This window comes from Carcharodon carcharias, chromosome 18 (assembly GCF_017639515.1).
Source record: "Carcharodon carcharias isolate sCarCar2 chromosome 18, sCarCar2.pri, whole genome shotgun sequence".
Taxonomy (NCBI): domain Eukaryota; kingdom Metazoa; phylum Chordata; class Chondrichthyes; order Lamniformes; family Lamnidae; genus Carcharodon; species Carcharodon carcharias.
Genome location: NC_054484.1, coordinates 94,605,128 through 94,625,261, shown reverse-complemented (window position 1 = coordinate 94,625,261; position 20,134 = coordinate 94,605,128).

The following is a 20,134-nucleotide window of genomic DNA, read 5'->3' as shown; positions in this document are numbered from 1 at the left end:
CCTGTATGAGTACCACAGCACATTGGTGTTCCTCAGGACGATGAAAGCAAAGAGCAGGAGCAGACCAACCCTACAGCCCCAGCAGAGTGGTGTTCATCACAACAAGACAGGCGCAGGCCTATGGCAGGTATATTGCACTCACCTTGAAGTTACCAGTGAATTGAGGCCCAACTTGTGCCCGCCACCCTTTTCAAACGGGTTTGACGCTAACATAATTTCCCACTGGTGAAGATTGGAAGGCGTAACAAGATTCTGGCGAGCCGCTGTTTTAATGAGCACTCATGACATGTTAATGAATGCAAATGGCCTAGTCGGCCGCATGACCATCCTGCCATGAAAACACCATCGGGAGAATCACAACCTGTTTTTCCGACAATGGGTTTCTGACTCCACACCTTCCGCTGGATTCTCCACCCCTGCCCGTCACAAAAACTGCCCCGGGCGGGATGGGAGAATTCTGCTCATAGCTTCCAACACAAATGAGAAAGGCCACTAATGAAGCAAAGGAATGCTACACATCCACACTCAAATGGAAGTTGAACAGGTGACTGTCAGGCTGAAGGAAAGATTCTGATGCTTGCCTAGGTGTGGGGCGCTTTCCAGTCCTCTCCAAGTGTAGTATCGGGAATTGTGATGGCCTGCTGTGTTCTCCAAAGGCTGAAGCTAAACTTCCTAAGAGGAACTGGGGTGTGAGAAGGACATACCAGGGTCACAGACTGCTGTTGGGAGAGAGCTGCGAGACAAACTCATCAGAGAGAATTTCAGTAATGTTTCATTGTGTAATAGCTATAATAACATTAGTAATGACACATAATTACAACCATTCAGATCACATGCTTCATCATTAAAAGCAGAAACCCCAAGAAGAAAGAACAGAAACATCTTTTTTAGTTTCCAACCAACTTAAGCTGTTTAACAAAAAAAAATCCTGAACACGTTAATGATTTTTCTGACAATCTTTTAAGGGTTCTGGATCCTTATAACTAAGTTTCATCTGAGGGTTTGGGGTCTGGAATGGAGATTCTGTTTTTACTGAGAAGCGCTTGGCAGGGAAGTGGACCTCTCCACTTATAACAGCATACAAATACATGAGCAGAACCAGCCCAGTGCTCCATTGAGCCTGGCCCATACAGTCATTGTCCATGATTCACAACACACCCCACTCACCAGCAGCCAGAGGTGGAAAACCCTATAAAAGACCCAAGGCCAATTTAGGGAGAAAAATATCTACAAAATTCCTCTCCAACATCTCCTGCCCCTAAAAACGAATCCAAGAGACCACATTGACCATAATGTATATTACTTGCTCGTCCACCTACCTTTGTAGGCTGTGTTCTCTGCCCCAGATTGGAACTGGTCCATTCTCTTTTGAAGGTATGCACTGAATCAGCAATCATTCCAGAAGTGATGGAACTTGTTCCATAGGTCTAACCTCAGAAGGAAGGAACCAAGATCCTGGACTTATACCAGTGGCTACACTACAGAAGTGCTTCATTGACAGTAAAGTGCTTCAGGACATCCTGATGTGAAAGGTGCTACACAATGCAAATGTTGCTTTTTTCCTTCTTGAAGGATGTTCCACTTTTCCTCTCTGAGTCCTGCTTCTCTAGATTTGGAATCTCTACAGTGTTGCCCTGCTAGCTTCCATCCACCTGTTAAGGTGTTGGAAAGTACTAGGCATTGAACTGTCTGACAGGGCTGGTCTGAGGGAAGGTCAGATCTTCAGAGGCATTTGCTTGCACATGAAAAGTGGGATCAGGAAATTGATTGCATGATTTTTGAGAGAACAGGAACGATTAATATTCCTGACAGAGAGTATATGGGAAATCCTATAATCCCTCTGCAATGATACACAGGAGATCTCAGGATCCAGTGCTCTCCATTCTTGTCATTCTGTCACCCAGGGCTTGAACATCACCAAAATCTGCACACGTGGAGGAGATGACTTGCCTCGATAACTTGTAAATGGAGCTTCCTGCAGCTTCCCCTCACTCAAGTCCACTCTGAGCTGTAGATGTTTGGGGCACTTTGCACCCTACTGAGGGTCTAATCTATATGTTTGGATGGAAAAATATTCAATTTTTAGACTTATTGAGGCTTATTGGCATTGTGTGTGCATCCCTTAGTTCTGTGATTATTGCTTTGTCAATATTGTCATTGTCCAATCTTTCAATATTCTGAAGACTAGGAGAAGCTGGATTTTGACATGAAAAGACTGTGCTTACTCTGTCCACTTCTCACACTGGCTTTGGGTCTTTCTTCAAGGATTTGGTCTAAATTGTTAAGATTAGTTGGATTTGACTTGTGCAGAAGCCTACTGCCTAAACATTGAGAGATGTAATAGTTTCTCACCCAATCCACATACTGTCAATTAATCTGATCTGTATTAAAACTCACAATCAGGATTGCAAGACAAGAGTTGATAATGCTTGGGCCACGCTGTGATATTTCTCCAGAACACAATATTTATCCCAGCTATACCTCAACAATCCAAGAAAACATGCACAGGACCTCAGCACAGCATTACACTACTTCTCCTCCCTGTGGTAAATACCTGAAATTTTGTACTTTATTTCAGAAGTTCAAACATAGAGTTAACCATCAGTGTCTGAAGCAGAGTTACCGACGCATTCATGATGAACATAACATGCTTGCCCTTAGCACGCTAAGGCTTCAAATCTTTTGGTGCCCTCAGCGAACTTCAAGGTCAATTTGATGACACATCTGGTGTGAGTTTAGATGCCTCCAGCTTTAGGAATGATGACATTGATGAGCATATGGTTAATATTTTTAAGATAGATTTAGATCTCTTATTCATTAATACATAGGTCTGCATGGAGATAACAAAACTAATTTTAGGTCAAAAGAGGTATGTATATAGATGGATGGGCCTAGATTTGTAGCCATGCCTGTTTTTTTAACCTCCCTGCCATAGTGGACAACAGCTTTTCAGTTGATATAAATTCCTTAGATTTTCATCAGATACTTCATAAAACTCTGCTAGTAAGGCTACAATAGGTTAAAACTTATGGATACAAACCTTCTTGAACCCCTACACATTGCCTTAGAGGTCAAAATAGGCCCACAGTACGTGCCCACTCTTCTGCTGTGAATCGCAGAAGATGTCATCTTATAGCACGGGCGTTGAGCTGGTGTGTATTTACTGTTCATCAGAAATGTGCAGAATAGGGAGCGTAACAGTGATTTGAAACCAGCGCTGTCATTTTGGATCTCAATACTCAGACATGGGTGCAAAAGTTTGCATTCCCCTTTAACTACAGCATGACTGCAACAAGAGAGAAGGGCAAGCTGCTGGAAGATGGGGGTGGGGGGGGGTGGTGGGGGGTGTGCGGGGTGGGGGAGAAGGGCTCTCAGCAGGAGGCCATATTCACCCAGGGTATTCAAGTAACAATAACAACTCTCCGGTCTGAACCTCAGTGAGGAACAATGTGTGAGATGCCTGTGCTTCAGTAAGGATATCCTCACTGAAACCTGTCACCAACAGCCACAACTACAACCTCAGAGCAGGAGAAGGACAGCATTGCCAATTATTATGCATTTGGCTCCTTCATGGGGCGGGAGACATTTGCAACATCTCCCAGTTTGATTTCACTATTGCATTAGGGTTGCACTGAGGCTGTCTCTTGAAAGAGAGCTAACTACATTTCCTCCTATGTTGCCAGATAAAAGCAGGCGGAGGGAGCATGTGGCTTTGTGAGGATTGCAAACTTTCTCTTGCTGCAGGATGCCCTAGACTGCATGCACATTGCTTTACAGCACCACATCTGCCTCTGAGATGCATCACAACCTAAAGGCATTCCACTCCCTCAGTGTTTATCCAGCATACACAGCATATCATATAGGTCAATGCTTGGTATCCTGGCAGCAGTCATGATGCCTTCATTCTGGGACAGTCCACTGTGCCAGCTGTAATTCAGCCCCCACAACGAATCAGAAGGTGGTGACTGGGTAACATGGACTGTCCACTGAACGCATAGCTCAGGATTCCGGTGTGTAGACCCGTGTGCAGCATGCCTGTGATAAAAGCCCTGCTGCCACATGGAATGTGATAGAGCAGACCATTGACATACTGAACCAATGCTTCTGTTGCCTGGGCCATTCTGAAGGAACACTGCCGTATTCGGCATAGCAGGGGTCAGGATTTGTGGTGGTCTGCTGCATGCTGCACAGCCACCTCATCATCAAGGCATAGCCCTTACCGCTAGCTATACAGCGAGCAGCCAAAAACCTGGAAGAGGAAGAGAAAGAGGAAAAAGGGAGACACCCTGGGCAGGCCACTTCTGGATGCACAATGAAGAACTCACCTGAATGAAATGCTAGTGAAGGCAACCCCAGTACCTCAGCATTCACACAATTTACTTTTCCTGTGTCGCTGACCATCACAGGGGCCACTTGGCCACAACACAAACATAAAAACCACCACAAAAACATTCCAAGCCAAATTTAGAAATGGAATAAAAGCAAAATACTGTGGATGCTGGAAATCTGAAACAAGAACAGAAAATGCTGGAAAAATTCAGCAGGTCTGACAGCATCTGTGGAGAGAGAAGGAGAGTTAACGTTTCAAGTCCATATGACTCTTCTTCAGAGCTAAAGAGAAATAGAAATGTGATGAAATTTATATTGCTTAAGTGGGTGGAGCAGTTGGAGCTGGATAGAAGGCCAGAGTTGGGTGGGAGCAAAGGAGAGATTGACAAAGATGTCATGAACAAAAGGACAAAGGAAATGTTAATGGTAGTGGTAAGGGCTAAAGGAGGTGCTGATAGCGGTATTAAGGTAAGAAAGCAGAATGTGCTAATAACAGGACAAGGGTAAGCACTCTGGAAAGAACAACATGAACAAGTGAAAGATGGCCCTGGTGGGGTGGGGTGGGGTGGGGGGAGGGGGCAGTGATGGGGGGGAAAGGGATCGAAAATAGGGTAAAAAGGGGGAATTAAACAGGGGGATAAAACAATGAATAAATGAATGAAAATAAATCAAAATAAAAATAAGTAGATAAAAATAAAAATGAATTTTGGAAAAAAGGGATAAAAAAGGGGAGAGGGTGGAGAAGAGAGTTCATGGTCTGAAATTGTTGAACTCAATATTCAGTCCGGAAGGCTGTAAAGTGCCTAGTCGGAAGATGAGGTGCTGTTCCTCCAGTTTGCGTTGGGCTTCACTGGAACATTGCAGCAGGCTAAGAACAGACATGTGGGCATGAGAGCAGCTCTGGCCCTAGAAGGTCTGGAAGGAATGTGCAGGGCTATGGGAAAAGGCAGAGGAGTGGTATTAGGTGAATTGCTCCTTCAGAGGGCGAACACTGATATGACGGGCTGAATGGCCTCTTTCCCTATTTAACAATTCTATGATCACATGAGTGCAGACTGCACCACCATGGCATGGGTGGCAGCAGTCTGGGCTGGCTGGCTGATGGGCAGCAATAGCACTGGCGCAGTGGCAGTGGTGGGAGCATGAGTGTTGTCATCCTGAGAGAAGAAATTGAGGGATAAAAGTTAAGTGGGATGTGAGAAGGAGGATTAAGTATGAGGATACAATCATCTTCTATGGTTTCAGCCTCACCATCGCTCCAATGAGGATGACCACTGTTTCCTTCATGGGGATAAGGGCATGATGTCTGTCCCACACTGGCTGGCACCTGCTGCGACCTGCTGTGTGCCAGCTTTTCCTGCAGGAGAGAGGGGAGTGTGTCAGTGAGTGTGGGGGTGATGTGCCTGTCACTGGTGAATAGCTGGCAGTGCGTGCGAGCTGTTGGGTGGGGGGGGTGGGGGGGTGGAGGAGTGGGTGTGTCCATGTGAGGCTTGCAGCAATGCTAAATGTGTGAGGGTGAGGTGAGGAAGTGAGGCATATGTATGTCAGGCCTGAATCCTGAATGATGGAGATTATTGATAGGTAAGTGATGAGGGTGTCAAGCATTGAGCAGTATGTGAGGCTAGTAGCTCAGTTGGTGGGCTATGGCATTTGAAGATTCATTCACTGACCTTGAACAGTGTGTGAGGTTATTGAACTTCTTGTGGCTGCATCAAGGTCCACAGGGCCAGACTCCTGACAGTGACCTGCACAGCTTTCTGCTGCCATTGCCTTCTCAGAGTTTCTCTGGGGGTCCTCCAGGCTCCCTGCCGATAGAGCACATCTCTCATCCTCGGCATCACCTCGATCAAGGCTTCCTGTGCAGTGTTGGAATATCATGGGCCCCATACTCTTCCATGTTGTGCCGTTCTTGGTCTTTTCCAGTTCATAATCAATTATAGACTGACCCCCAACCACAGTGGATGGCCGGGTTTAACTGGTGCTGTCCTCTTACCATTCTGGAGCTCCTGCTGGGGCATGTGGCCACTCAACAGCGCAGTTAGTGCTGGTTGCATGCTACAACCACAGTAATAAGCAGACAGCACAAAGTTAGTATCCTGCCTGCATCAGAAACAACAGGCACAAGGTAATTATGCATTGTGATTCCTCCCTGCACCCTTTCCCAGGAGTTATCAATTCATGGCCGTTGACAGTCCATTTAGGAGCCAGATTGATGGTGGGCTCGGCAACAGAAAGGCAAACATGGGAATAACTGGAAATAATCCTGGCAAGGGAGCAGTCATTAGTCATTAGGGGCATACTTGGCTTCAAACTAATCATCAAATATTTGACAAAGGTCATAAAGACGTGTGCCAAATAATGAATAAGGGAGATTGTTAGCAATCAAAGGAAGCTGGAGTAATTAAGCAAATGGGCCACTGAATGACAGATAGATGTTAATGGAAGATAATGCATAATGGAATAAGAAGAATAAAATTGCACATGATGAAGGATTTTGATTATAAGCAGACTGGCGAATGTGGCCAGCCTAAACCAATTCGGACTTTCTCAGGGGCCTGCTCTTAACCGGGATATAACACAAATGTTTTCAGAGAAGCGTTAGCCCACCCACAGGGGTAAATCTTGCCCCTTTTCCACCTTTTCTGATTTTTATTTCCACTGAAGTCAAGACCTACCCCATTGAGTTTTAATCACTGGTTTTGCAGCTGAAGGAGGATGTTTAGGTCACCTCCAGTTTGCAGGTTCATGATCCTTCAGCCCTGAACTCCCATCTCCACTAGCTCCTCATCATACATGCTGAATGTTTGGAACCCCCTCCACAACCTGGACCACACACCCCACCCCACTCCGGGATAGATGTACTTGTGCCGCTGGTTATGACAGGGAAGGTGCAGGCTGTAGGGTGCAGTGAGGTGCTTGCTTCTTTCAGACCAGTGGGAAAAATCTTTGCTTCTCAGTGGGATCCTGGCCAAGCGATTGGTCAGCCTGTCTGGGAGTGGAGGTGGGATGGAGAAGGAACATGTTCAAATGCTGTCTGCACGCTGTTGTGTTCCAGTGTAAGGACAGGTGAATATGTAAGTGAGCGAGTGATTGAGTAGACAAGAAAAGAAAGGTGATATTGCCTCACTGCTTGGAAAAGTATCCTGCTTCCAGCCTGGCACACTCCCTTGATGCTTGCAAACCTAAAGCTTTCTCAGGGGCTTGCAATTGCAGATCCCCCTGGGTCTGCTCCCTTCAGGCTTTCTCCTGTCAGCAGACAAGTAGTATTAAGATGCCCAAGTGACATCCGAGTGCTATGTTGCGGGTATGAATACATAATGCACTTTATGCATCTTTATTTTATCAGAAAAGTTCATTGTGCTACGATCTCAGTCTGTCAAAATGCAATGATAAGTTACAGTACAGATTATTGTGCTGTATTGTGGAATCCTATTAGCATTGAACAGGCTATAAGGGAGCTGGAGTGTTTTGCATGAGGCAGAAGGACACAAGCTTTTTTAACCCACCTAACCTGGTTAAGATACTCCTCGGCACTCTGATTTTCATTAATTTCTTAAGGCATGGAAACCTCTGTATGCTGGAGATTTAGGGCGGAACCTTCTGGGTTGGCTGGCACCAGGCGTGTTCGGTGGCGTGAGTGGACAATATGGCGAGAAGGCTAAAAATTGGCTTCCTGACGTCATGAAACCAGCCTGTGATCGTCCGCTCAGCCCATCGATGGCACACCACATGTCAGGAACTTCGTTGTAATACATCAGCGTATCATTATAAAGCTAGCCCGCCTGACTCAACCCCACCCCCAACCCCATCCCCCCACCACCACCACCCACTCCCCCACCCCACCCCCTCCCACCCCCACCCCTCCCACCCCCACCCCCCATCCTCCCTGTTAGATTGTCCACCCAAATCAGTGTCATTGCACGCCGACATGTTTCATAACAGCATTTATAAGGCGTGCACTTGGCGGCCTGCACTTCAAGAGGAACTCGGAGGTGAGTGCACAGTAACATTGCAGACCGCTCGTGAGGGACGCTAATTGGACTTCAAGGCTGAGGCATGTTGTTGGGGGGAGGGGGGGTGGGTAAAGGCTGCCCTGCAGCTGAGGTGACTTTGAGGCGGGGGGAGGGCTGCCCTCCAGTTAAGGTGGCTTTGGGGGGGGTGGTGGGGTGCAAAAGCAACGGTTGGAGGTAGCGCACAAGCTCATGCAGAATGGGTAGGGGGTTGGGTGAGAGAAATGGCCAGGCATTAGGGGAACCTTGTATAAAGTGACCATTCCTCTGCAGCTGAGACAGTTCAGACGCAGCCACATTGACATGTGTGGAGTTGGGTCTCTAGCTTATCTGCCCACTCAGGCAACACAAAGGCATGAAAGTGCCACCAAGTGCTCCAGAGCTTTTCACCCCTCGGGCACAGGCTGCAAACTAATGAGCATTTTAGTGGGCTGCAGAACAGTTGGGCGACTGTGCATGTTGTACAATCTCCTTGCTAAAGTTGGCCAGGGAGCAGTCACTGGTGGAGATGCTCATAGCCCATTGTAATGTCATCCTCCCGGTTTGGACCCATCTCCCCCATGGTTGAAGCTAGCAGTGAAGCCTTGCAGTGTGGGTTAGGAGAATGCCTGTGTCTGAGTTGAGAGCACAGCCTGCAGTCCAATGGGCAAAGCTGCTGCCAATCGGTCAGGTGGAGTTGGGCAGAGGTGGGTGGGGTTTCGGGCAGCCATGCAGCGCACTCATCTCTGGCCATCCAAGCGGTGGCCAGCACTTTCTGGTTAAGGAGCCTTCAGACTTAGCCAAGAGAGTTTCTTAGTACACCCAAGCTAACCCAGACATTTCTCTCTTTCATTCTGCAGGAGGAATACAGCAGGATTATGAACTAGCTGTACTAGCTGTATGCCACCTGGCGTACAGGGAGTGACGACGATGGAGAAGCGAGTGACTGAGGCACCTGGCTGCGCAGAGGAAGGAGCAGCAGTCTCTCAAAGAAGGGGCAGCTGGGGCTCCTATACATCGCTGCCTTTCATTCCTGCAGATGACTGAGAACCAGTGTTGCTGAAGACTGTGTATATCTAGGGAACTGGTCAGCCACATCTGTCAGTTACTGCAGGATTTGACACCACGTGGACATGGAGGGCATCCACTGTCAGTGGCTGTGAAAGTGACCTTGGTGCTCAATTTCTACACCAATGGCTCCTTTCAGGGCTCCACAGGTGACTCTATGGGATATCACAAGCCACCACCCACAAATGCATCCATGAGGTCATGGGTGTCATATGCGTGAGGACACACAACTTTGTACATTTTGCCCGGGACCAGGACAGCCAGGATAAAAGAGCGATTGGATTTGTCCAGATCTCGGGTTTCCCACAGATACAGGTTGCCATTGACTGCACTCACGAGGCGCTCAGATCTCTACTGCAACACAAGGTCGACTATATCACCCAAAAGGAGCTGGAGGTCTCCCCTGATGAGGAGAACATTGACGGGGATAAGGCTGAGGAGGTTCTCGAAGGCGAAGATGATGCCGATGAGGCTCTGGCACTGACCAGATGAGGCAGGCATGCTTGGGCGGCCCTCAAAGTTGCTAGAGTTGTGGAGGATGATAACAACATGCAGTGAGGACACTCCATGAATCTTCACATAGCCTCTGAGAATGTCTGACTCCTGTGTGGCCAAGGGCAGCTTGCTTGCACTCTCTGATCAGGCTCATATCATAGAGATGGAGCCATGAAACTTCAAAAGCATCTGATCCTTTGTCTGCCTCCAGCGCCTGGCACCTGCAGCTTCTGTGGATCCTGGAAGACTTCAGGGATCTTTGACCAACTGAGAATGTAGGAATTGTGCACACTCCCTGGAAACCGTGCGCAGACCTGCAGGATGTGTTTCTGGCAGTCACACGCCAGCTGCACTTCAGTGAATGGAATCCCTGTGGTTGATATAGTTAACCTTGTGTTGCAGCAGAGATCTGAGCGCCTCGTGAGTGCAGTCAGTGGTCACAGATGCTGAAGAGATGGGGGCAGCCCCAACTTAAATGTGCTGAGAGCACACAGAGAGAATGACGGAACTCTGTGAGGCCTGCCCACAGCATCCTTGTAGCAATGACAAGCACCATCAAGGTGTAGGCCCTCGATGTGTCCATGGAGTGTGAGGCCGGACCATCACTGTGGTCTGGAGGCTGTACAGAGAACAGGGACGAGACCCTGGAGTGAGACACCTGCCTTTATCTTGTGCAGAAAGGTTTCACATCTGAATGACAAGAACACTGCTCATCAGAACAAGGAGCCATAGGCAGGGAGACATTCTTGTGAGTTTTTGTCTTTGGTTTCGCAGTTTCCCTTTAAGGGGCTGCTTTTTAATTTGTCCCTGATTTTGTTAATTTAGTTTATTTGTTTTGACTCAAAAGAGTTACAATTTCTTAACCTTCCTAACCCAGCCACTATGTCTTGATGCTCCCTGGACATCCATAGCAGAGGTGGAGGCAGTCTGCTGACTGCTACTGTCTGTGATGATCTTACCAGGCATCCTCTGGAGGGTCGAGACCGAGCGGGCCCTAGCCTGCTTTCAGGCACCTGCTGTGTGGCAGTGGCATCCTCCTCGAGCTGTGGAGCTGCTGGGTCACAGCAAGAGGGAATTTGGATGGGCTAGACACTCCTGGAGTCACCTGGGTGGGTGGCCTTGGGGTGTGCACCTGCTAATACTCCTCCCTATGGGTGCCTAAGGGCCCCTGGCTGACTCTATGAGGGGAAGGGGTAGCAGGAGCAAGATCGAGCTGCTCTACACCCCTCTCATGTACACACTATTGGAGGCCAAATATTGCGTCAGTGATGGAGTTGAGTCCATGCAGCAGTGCAGGAGTGACGTCTTGGACCAAGGTCTCCATGGCAGCTGCCATCCTACCAGTGTTGACCTCAGTGTCAGTGCTGGTGCTATATCCCTCAGCCTGAAGGCAGACAGACTCTTCCAACGTGCCTTGCAACCTGAGGAGTGTTGTTCCTGAGCTTGCCTTTGCAGCTCCAGCAACTGTGACATTACCAAGTCCAGAGGCTTCAGCACAAACAGCTCTTGTAACTTAGATCAATTCATTTTTTTTAAGTTACAGAACACTCAGTAGCGGACCTTTCGGGTCCATAATGGACATACATATAAGCATTTGGGGTTCCCTTTGGATGGGGAACCTGGGGTTTCTTTGATGCCATATTACCCATTTTCTATCTAATAACTAAAAAAAACAAAAGGCCATTCCTTGGCAGGTCCTCGACCCCCAGTCTACTACTAAGGTACTTTCACCAATCAGTCCACTCACACGCTCAAGGGGTCCCGCACTCCGAGCCGCAAACACGCACCCACACACTCGGTACCAACTCCAGGGTCTCCAACCCCGAGTATATTCTAAACCTAAACTCCAGGGGCTCCAACCTCGAGTATATTCTGGCCAAAGCGGTCCCGGACTATGACAACTAATCTCCTAACACTTAAATTGATAACCTACCCTAAGAGTCAGCCACAGGCAGGCGAGGGCAGAGGTCAACGAACCCCAGAAGCCCAAATTGGGCTGCCGCGGACTGAGGAGTCCTTGAACCACAAGGTCCTAACGCTGGCACTCTGTGACCCAACCCTAGGGGTTAGTCATCTCGGTGGGACCTCCAAAAACAGTCGGAGATTAATCACACCAAGGCATCATTAATGCGTAGAAACCCCGTTTATTACCTGTGCACAAGGGAAACAGCACATAAAAGAGCTACTGTACAGTCTCATAGCAGAATACTCACAGACCTATTAAAAGCATTTTTACAGCCAATCAGTAAATTTTGCACAAACCTATCCACTTATTTGCATAAGTTAACTGACCAATCCATATTTCAGTAAATTTTCATTCCCAGCACAACAGACATAGTGCTTACGCAAATACTTATCACAATCCTGATTACATTGTCCTGAAAAAGAACAAAATGGAATGTCTCAGGGCTCATCCTACAACTGTGGTCAGACAAGATGGTATTGTTCTCAAGGCTGCAGTATTTTTCTCTTAGGCCTAGGCGTATAATTCAACTTCCCCATTAACCCTTTTAGCACAAATGGGTTCCCTATAGTTGCCTAGGCCACCACACCTGCTTGGATCGGACAGTGCCATATGCTCACTAGATTGTGATCCTGAGGCTACTCTAAAGCTAGGTCCCACCAAGGTGTGTGTCTCTGTGCTGGTGGAGGGTGTGGGTGAGCGCTGTGATGGGACTTCAAGGAAGATGCTTTCAGATTCCTCTTCAGAGGTTTCTTCAGTGCTTGACTGGAGGCCCTGGGTCATGGACACCATCAGCTGTTTCCCAGATGTGCCTGCGAAGGGGAGACAATTAGCGCATGGCAGTGGCCTGTGAAACAGGACACGTCACTCACAGCATGGTTGTCTGATGGATATTGCACTGCTGGATCCTCACTTGGTAGAGCAGGGCCGACCTCACCATTCACACAGGACTGGTTCAGATCCTCGCCAGTCAGCTGGATGGCTCTGTTTTCAAAGTCTGTGAGGATCTTGATTTCAGGCATTCCTCCACCAGTCTGCAGCAGCCTTTCCCTCTTGTTATGTACCAGCTTGTCCTGCATGAATACAGATGGAGACAGTGTAAGCAGGATGCCTGCCAGGCCAGATGATAAGTATGCCTAGCATGTGTAGGTGGTGAGTGGTCCCATGGATGGGATGAAGGGAATAAGGGGGTTTATGAGAGAGTGAATGGTGATGTCCCATGAACTGACAATGAGTGAGATCCCTGTGGATGTGTGATGTTTGTGAGTGTCAGTTGAGAGTGATGAATGATGGCAGAACAGAAGAGATTATCCATCCTCTTGCAGCTCTGGGTGGCTGCCTTCTTTTGCAGGGCATTGGCGCTGACCACTGCTGCCACCGCCTCCCAAGCCAGATTGGTGATGTCGCCGCCCATCCTGCGGCCAGAGCAGGGGTAGAGGACAGCACAGCGAGCCTCTATTGTGTCCAAAAGTCGCTCAAGGAATGCGTCATTAAACCAGTGGGGCTGCTGTCTTCTTGCATTTCAGGGCTATGTCTTCTTTGCAACAGTAGTGGGCTGGAAGCACTGAGAGGTATGTGTGGGGTTGCACCCTGAATATGGTGCCTGACGTGATGAAGCAGCAGGCTGATGGCATGGCAGACGAATGAGAGCCCACCCACCATGGAAACAGGTCTGTTTCCCAGGAATGCATAATTAATGCAGTGGGTTTGGGATAATACGGCGTGAAAAGCCGCCATTGCGGCCAGCGGCTAAAATGTTGCTTTACCCGCCCGCTACCACACTTAGTGCAAACCTGGGATGATTCCACCCTTAGACTTTGTAGCTCCCGCATCTAGAAATGCGTGAGGCAGACAAAGCATTACACTCTCTCCTGTCCACAGCCAATGTTCTTGTGTCACTCCAGCATCTGTTGGCCAGCTGGAGATCTCTACTGACAGTCTAACGCCAATTCATTTATTCTTTCATGAAATATGGGCATCACTGGCCTGCATTTGTTGCCTATCTCTTATTGCCCTTGAACTGAATGGCTTCATTTCAGAGAGCAGTTAAAAGTTAACGACATTGCTGTGAGTCTGGAGTCACATTTAGACCAGACTAGGTAAATATGGCAGATTTCCTTCCCTAAAGGACATTAGTGAACCAGATGGGTTTTCATGACAATCAGTGTTAGCTTCATGGTCACCATTACTGAGACTAGTTTTCAATTACAGCCCTGTGAGTGTACCTATACCACATGGGCTGCAGCAGTTCAAGAAGGCAGCTAACCACCACCTTCTCAAGGGCAACTAGGGATGGGCAATAAATGTTGGCCTAGCTAAAGACACCCACATCCCATGAATAAATGAAAAAAATATATAATTGAATTTAAATCCCACCATCTGCTATGGTGGGATTTGACCTGTGTCTCCAAAGGATTAGCCTGGTCTTCTAGCATATAGTTCAGTAAAATTACCACTACACCAACATCTCCCCTCTTCTTAACACACAGTAGGACCCACAATATGATTGCTGGGCAGGCCATGATTACAGAATAAGGCCATGCAAATGATGGATGAAACTGGAGGCTGTTCTGAGCATCATCTTACTTCAGTGTTGGGCATAAAATCCCACCAGTGTGTGCCTAGGATCCTTCAAACACATCTGCTAAGGTAACCAGTTTACTTTCTAGGCAGGTTTTCAGATTCCAGAGTTTCACAGCCAAATAGGTGGGTGGAGAACACATATGATTCGTAGAACCCAAGGTAGAACAGGCTTTAGGGGCTGAATGGCCTAATCCTGTTCCTATGTCACAAAAACAGAAAATGCGGGAAAAACCCAGCAGGTCTAACAGCATCTGTGGAGAAAAAAAAGAGTTAACATTTCGAGTCTATATGACTTCTTCAGAGCTGAACTCATTAGGACTCAAAACATTAACTGTTTTTTTCTCTCTCCACAGATGCTGTCAGACCTGCTGAGTTTCACCAGCGTTTTCTGTTTCTGTTTCAAATTTCCAGCATCCACAGTATTTTGCTTTTACCCTGTTCCTATGTTCTCTGGCAATGCGGAGTCATATTAGCCCTGAGCCAACACGTTTTGATGAAACACAGGTTAGGCTTAATAAATTGGAATGCTTTGAGGATGTAATAAAATTGGTGAGTGACTGCACTCTGGTTGATACTAAACATCTTGACTTTGAAAGCATTTTATTTGAGCTCCCATAAGAGGTGTGTGACTCAAATGAAAACTCCATGGGAATGGATTATAAATTGGAGAGTGGATTGACCGGCTATTACAAAATAGACCCCTGGTCAATTGCTAACTGGATAGCCGTGATGGTCAGTGTTCCCCGGGAGATTGAGACTGAGCTACTACCAGTCATAACAAATAAACATAATCCTGACAAAATGTTTTGAGTTTGCTAATACAAAATTGTTGAAGAAAAGAATAAAATTCAAAGCCATGACTCAGCAATTGAATGAATGACTGATGCTGGGAAAGGGAGGATCACACACACTGAGGCTAAGGCAGCATTAATGAATATAAAATTCACATGATATCAGTAAATAAATTGAATTAAGAGAAAACCTTTCATTGTGGCTGAGCAAACAGTGAACATATGATCGGCTGGTCTGACAATCGCTTTTAAAACAAGAATCCTTGGGAACATATTTCAAAGAAATCGCATTTATTAAGGAACAGGTAGTTGGATTTTTAATGATTGAAAATTGAGTTGATGCACAAACCAACACTGAGGGACCGAAGATGTTCAGCCATTACAGCAGGCTCTATCTCCAGCACCATGGTGCGAGGGTGTAAATGTAGAATCAAGAAACAGCAAAGGATCCAACGCTTGTAGAATCATTGGATTGAATTTTACTGCCAGCTGCAAGACCCCAACATTGGGATAAAAAGCGGCTCCAAACTCACACTTGCCGGCAGTGGGACTGGCTTGACGATTTTACTAACTGGTTGCCTGAAAGCCCGCTGCCCATTTAAGGATGCTGGGTGGCTCCTGATGCTGCTGGCCTACAGAGAGTCGACAGCTCTGAAGCCTCAGCAGCACCACTGGGAGAGGTAATCGCTGCTGAGACAGGGAGGAGACCTGAAGCCACGGATGCAAGGGTTGGGGGGGTGGGGGGGGGGGTGGTGGAGGGGGGCGGGGGGGCGAACGTCGAAGGGGAAAACCCTCAGGTATACCTTTTATGTCCATTGCCTCCTCTTTGAACCATTGAACTTCGTGCTCTGTTGGCTGCTGCAGCAGGGTGCCATTCTGCCGACAGCACACTGCTGGTGGCTCTTTACAATGTGTCTTAATAGGGTTTATAACTATACAAATTGGCCGCATGCCTACTTGGAGTGGGCAGTTGATCCATCTCACAGCCAGCCACTAGGAAAATGGCCCACGGTGGTACTGGGCAGAGAGCCACCCTGACTCGGCTCTCCACTATTTTACCAGCCTTCTCGCCTCCCAGCCTGCCACTTGGGGACGAGTAAAATTCAGCCCATAGGAGCAGGACTAGGCCATTGAGCCTTTTAACATGTTCTGCCATTCAATTGCATCATGGCTGATTTATAGCTTAACTCCTTGTAGCCACCTTCGTTCCCTAACCATTAATACCTTTGCCAAACGAACATCTTTCAGTCTGAGTTTCGTAATTTTCAGGTGAGCTCCAGCCTCAACAGCTTTTTGGGGGAGTGAGTTTCTGAATTCCACGCCCCTTTGTATGAAGATGTGTTTGCTGACATCACCCCTGAACAGCCTAGCTCCAATTTTAAGGTTATGGCCATAGAGTCATAGGGCTGCATTTTGCCGTCAGCGAGCAGGGGGTGGGGCCTGCTCACCGATGCATAAAATGATGCGGGATGACATTGGAGGGGAACCCCCGACGTCACTGTGCCCCATTTAAATTTTCAGGAAGGCGGGGGCACAGCAAAATCAGCTGTGGGCCCGCCGACCTGTCAATGGCCAATTGAGGCTACTTACATGATCATTGAAACAATTAAAGGACCTGCCCGACCAACCTTAAGGTCGGCGATTTGGCCAGGAGCCCCAACAGCAAATAGAGAAAACATGAAACCTCATCCAGCAGTGGGATGAGGTTCCAAGTTGGTATTTTAAAAGTTTAATAAAGTTTTACTGTAACTTATGAACATGTCCCATCTCATGAGGGGGACATATTAAGGATTTTTTTTTCTATTTTTAATGTTTTTAAAAGTGTAAGTGATCTCCCTGAGGCAGCACTTAGCCTCAGGGAGATGTGCGCTCTTTGGTGCGCATGTGCGACAGAGCACACTCTCACTTTTGGGGAATCCCCCCGCCCGCACAGGGACCACATAGCACTTCCCGGCGGACGTCATGCTGGGCAGGCCTTAATTGGCCCACCCACGTAAAATGGCGGCGGGGCCCACTTCTCCGGCAGGGATCGGCTCCCACCGCGCACCCCCCCCCCCACCCCCCTGCCGGAGATTGGGTCAGGCCCACCCACCCGGCAAGCAGAAAATTCTGCCTGTAGGGTTTTACAAGTGGAACGAGGCCCTTCAGCCCATTGTGTCCATGCCAGCCATCAAGCCCCTGTCTACTCTAATCCAATTTTACAGCACTTGGCCTGTAACCCTGTTATGGTGTTTCAAGTGTTCATCTAAATACTTCTTAAATGTTATGAGGGTTTCTGCCTCTACCACCCTTTCAGGCAGTGAGTTCCAGATTCCCCCCCGCCACCCTCTGAGTGAAAAAAAATTTCTTCAAATCCCCTCTAAACCTCCTGCCCCTTAATTTAAATCTATGCCCCCTGGTTACTGACCCCTCCACTAAAGGGAAAATGTCTTCCTTTCTTCCCTATCTATGCCCCTCATAATTTTGTATACCTTTATCAGCCTTCTCTGCTCTAAGGAAAACAACCCTTGCTTATCCAGTATCTCTTTATAGCTGAAATGCTCCAGCCCAGGCAACATGCTGGTGAACCCCCTCTGCACCCTCTCCAGTGCAATCACATCCTGCCTATAGTGTGGCAACCAGAACTGCACACAGTACTCTGCTGAGCCCTAACTCACGTTTTATATAGTTCCATCATAACCTCCCTGCTCTTGTATTCATTGCCTCGACTAATAAAGGCAAGTATCCCATATGCCTTCTTAACCACCTGATCTATCTGTCCTGCTGACTTCAAGGATCTATGGACATGCACACCAAAGTCCCTCTGATCCTCTGTACTTCCTAGGGTCCTACCATTCAATGTGTGCTCCCTTGCCTTGTCAGTCCTCCCAAAATGCATCACCTCTCACTTTTCAGGATTAAATTCCATTTGCCGCTGTTCTGTCCATCTGACCAGCTCATTTATATCATCCTGTAGTCTAAGGCTATCTTCCTCACTATTTACCACACCACCAATTTCCGTGTCATCTATGAACTTACTGATCATACCACCTACATTCATGCCTAGATCATTAATGTACACTACAAACAGCAAGGACCCCAGCACTGAACCCTGCAGTACTCCACTGGACACAGGCTTCCAGTTACAAAAACAACCTTCGACCATCACCCTCTGCCTCCTGCCACTAAGCAAATTTTGGATCCAATTTGCCAAATTATCGTGGATCCCATGGACTCTCACCTTACTGAAGTCCATGTAGACTACATTAACTGCACTACCCTCATCTACACAACTAGTCACCCCTTCAAAAAAATTCAATCAAATTTGTTAGACATGATCTCCCCCTGACAAAGCCAAGTTGACTATCCCTGATTAATCCCTGCCTCTCCAAGTGGAGATTAATTCTGTCCCTCAGAATTTTTTCCAAAAGTTTCCCTACCACTGATGTTAAACTTAATGGCCTATAGTTCCCTGGTTTATCCCTACCACCCTTCTTGAATAATGGTACCACATTCGCTGTCCTCCAGTCCTCTGGCACCTCTCCCGTGACCAGAAAGGATTTGAAAATTAATGTCAGGGCCCCTGCTATCTCCTCCCTTGGCCCCCACAGCATCTGGGATACATCTCATCTGAGCCTGGGTATCTATCCACTTTCAAACCTGCTAAAACCGTTAATACCTCTTCCCTTTCAATGTTAATTTGTTCAAGTATATTACAGTCCTCCTCCCTGATTTCTATATCTGCATCATCCTTCTCTATAGTGAATACAGATGCAAAGCACTCATTTATAACCTTACCCATGTCTTCTGGCTCTTCACATAGATTGTCCCTAATGGGCCCTACTCTTTCCCTGGTTATACTCTTACCCCATATATACTTATAAAATGCCTTTGGTTTTTCCTTTATTTTACCCGCCAGTGTTTTTTCATGCCCCCTCTTCACTCTCCTAATTTCTTTTTAAGTAACTCCTGCACTTTCTATACACATCTAGGGCTTCCGCTGTTTTGAGCCCTCAGTATCTACCATAGGCTTTTTCTTATCCAATCCTGTACATTCCTCGACATCCAAGGTTCTCTGGTCTTGTTGGTGCCACCCTTCACCTTTACGGGAACACATTGGCCCTGAACTTTCACTATTTCCTTTTTGAATCACTCCCACTGGTCTGATGTAGATTTTCCTACAAGTAACTGCTCCCAGTCCACTTTGGCCAGATCCTGTCTTATCACATTGAAATCGGCCTTCCCCCAATTCAGGACCTTTATGTCTGGCCCATCTTTGTCCTTTTCCATAACTACCTTAAATTGTACTGAGTTATGGTCACTATCACCGAAATACTCCCCCACTGACACTTCTGCCAGCTTCGCTCCCTAAAACTGGGTCCAGCACCACCCTCTTGTAGAACTTTCTATGTGGTGGTTTATAAAGCTCTCCTGGATTCATTTTAAGGATTCTGCCCCCTCTAAGCCTTTCACACTTTGTCTACCCCAGTTGATATTGGCGAAGTTGAAATCCCCTACTATTATTACCCTATTATTCTTTCACATTTCTGAGATTTGCCTACATATCTGCCCTTCTATCTCTCGCTGACTTTTTGGGGGTCTATAGTACACTCCCATCAATGTGATTGCCTCATTTTGGTTTTTAAGTTCTAACTGTCTGGCCTTATTTGAGAACCTTCTAAAATATTTTCCCTCCTTATTGCAGTAATTGGCTTCTTGATCAATAATGCGACACCACCTCCTCTTTTACACGCTCAACCCCTGTCTCACCTGAAGATTGTATACACTAGAATATTGAGCTGCCTGTCCTGCTCCTCCCTCAACCATGTCTCTGTGATAGCAATGATACGATTTCCCCACGTGTTAATCAACACTCTCAACTCATCTGCCTTACTCGCAAGACTCCTTGCATTAAAATTTGTGCCATCCATCCTTGC